The sequence below is a fragment of the Prunus avium genome, unplaced genomic scaffold, assembly GCF_965620075.1.
Source record: "Prunus avium unplaced genomic scaffold, drPruAviu1.hap1.1 HAP1_SCAFFOLD_913, whole genome shotgun sequence".
NCBI classification, from domain to species: Eukaryota; Viridiplantae; Streptophyta; class Magnoliopsida; order Rosales; family Rosaceae; genus Prunus; species Prunus avium.
The window spans coordinates 27501-30000 of record NW_028276989.1 but is presented as its reverse complement, the minus strand read 5'-3'; positions in this window follow the sequence as shown (position 1 = coordinate 30000).

Sequence of the window (2500 nt, the reverse complement as noted above, 5' to 3'; positions counted from 1 at the left end):
TGCTCGTGCATTGGGCTCGCACCTTGCACACACAAGCAATGCCTAGACAATCTTAATCATAGCTCAACCGCACACTCAGAGGATTGGATAGCTTCTTTCGAAGCCAACCTACCCCCACACGTGTGAGAGTGGCCAACAATTTGCTAGCTTCTTCATCAACTCCGCCGAAAGCCATCCTCGACATACCCGTGCATTGAGAAGGTTTGGTGGCCGTACTCCCAACACAAAAGCATACCGAAGACAACCCCAAGCTAAAGCTCACTTGAAGCCAACGCATCGTCACCATGTGTTCGTGTGGCCGAGAATTGGGTAGCTTCTTCATCAACCCCGCCGAAAGCCATCCTCGACATACCCGTGCATTGAGAAGGTTTGGTGGCCGTACTCCCAACACAAAAGCATACCGAGGACAACCCCAAGCAAAAATTCATTTGAAGCCAACCCATCGTCGCCCACAACTAGTGGGTGAATGGTGTGCTTCCCGGGGTTGGCATAGACATTCCCTCGCATGCAAAAGATTGTCGATGCGAAAGATTATCTATGCCAACCCCGGGAAGCACACCATTCACACACTCCCGACCGGTGTGGTGTGGCGGTGATTGGATAGTTACGGATTGAGCACTTGCCAAGGATCAAAATGTGTCATTTAGAAGAAACATTTTCAAAAAGTTTTTAAAATCTTGTGGGTTTGCAACTCATAAGAGCGTCACTTTCAACGTCCCCGGTATTGGATTGAGTTTCTAAAAACAACCGTGCACACCGAGGTTAAACTTTACCAGCTCCACTCCGACTCGCCGCTCGCCCACAATTTGTTTGCAACGAAACATTTGTTTTTAATTTTGTTGGTTTGAAATTGTTTTGAAAAGGTTCTTTAAATCTAGTGGGTTTGCAACTCATAAGAGCGTCACTTTCAACGTCCCCGGCATTGGATTGAGTTTCTAAAAACAACCGTGCACACCGAGGTTAAACTTTACCGGCTCCACTCCGACTCGCCGCTCGCCCACTAGTCCGAAGGCAACAAAACATTTGTTTTTCATTTTGATGAAAATTTCTGTTTTTAAATCTTGTTGGTTTGAAATTGTTTTGAAAAGGTTCTTTAAATCTTGCGGGTTTGCAACTCATAAGAGCGTCACTTTCAACGTCCCCGGCATTGGATTGAGTTTCTAAAAACAACCGTGCACACCGAGGTTAAACTTTACCGGCTCCACTCCGACTCGCCGCTCGCCCACAAATCCGAAGGCAACAAAACATTTGTTTTTAATTTTGATGAAATTTTTTGAAAACATTGGCTTGGCAAGCCCCAATCCGCGACTATCCACCCACCGCCACCCCACACGGGTGGTTGTTGTTGAGAAATGAGGTTGTGGTCGACATGCCCGTGCATTTGAGAAGGAGTTCCTAGCACTCCATGCTCTCCCATGCCAAAAAAAAGCCTAGACAACCCCATTTCGCAACTTTCCACGCCTTTTTTTTCCTCCCTCACCCATGGCGGCGGCGTGGTGGCGGCGGCCGGATTCCGGCCACCACCGCCATGGGTGGCAGCCCCCCGACCCCGACACCAAACCCATAATACCGAGGCAACATATCGAGGCAACATGACATGGGTGTGGCGTGGGGGAAGGGGGCTGCAGCTAGGAAGGCATGGGCTGCCATGCATATGCAGGCAACACACACCCCCCTATATAGCATTTTATGCATTTAGCCCTTTGACAGGAAGAGACATCACCTATGCGCGAGGAGTCATAATGGGCTCTAAATAATTCAATACAAGGTATTTGGACGTGATTTTTTGCAGGGATACTAAGAAACATGCAATCTATGATGGGAAAAAGTTTCATAAATTTTTGAAGTCGGGAAGTATTTTTTATTATTTTTAGAAGTCGTAAAATTGAAAAAATCATTAAAACAAATCCGGGAGGAATTTTTTAGTTTTGTAAGTTGGAGAAGGTCCTAAAAATCATAGACTACTTATGGGGAGCTTATTGTGCGAGGAAATTTCAATAAAAACGGGGTTTGACAAGATTTGAAAAATTCTGTCGACATTTGAAAAAACCTGGAACCATGCTGCCGGCATGCTGCGCACATGCTGCGCGCAGGCTGCGCGCAGACTGCGCGCATGCCATGGCAGGACAAGTTTCGCTAGCCTCACTGTCGACAGATGCGCAAGCTGCGCGCACAGGCTGCGCGCATGCTGCGCACAGGCTGCGCGCATGCTGCGCACAGACTGCGCGCACGCTGCGCGCATGCCATGGCAGGACAAGTTTCGCTAGCCTCACTGTCGACAGATGCGCAAGCTGCACGCAAGCTCCGCGCACGCTGCGCACAGCCTGCGCGCATGTTGTGCGCAGGCTGCGCGCAGGCGCCGCGCATGCCATGGCAGGACAAGTTTCGCTAGCCTCACTGTCGACAGATGCGCAAGCTGCGCGCACAGGCTGCGCGCACGCCATGGCAGGACAACTTTCGCTAGCCTCACTGTCGACAGAATCAGCACGCTGCGCGCAAG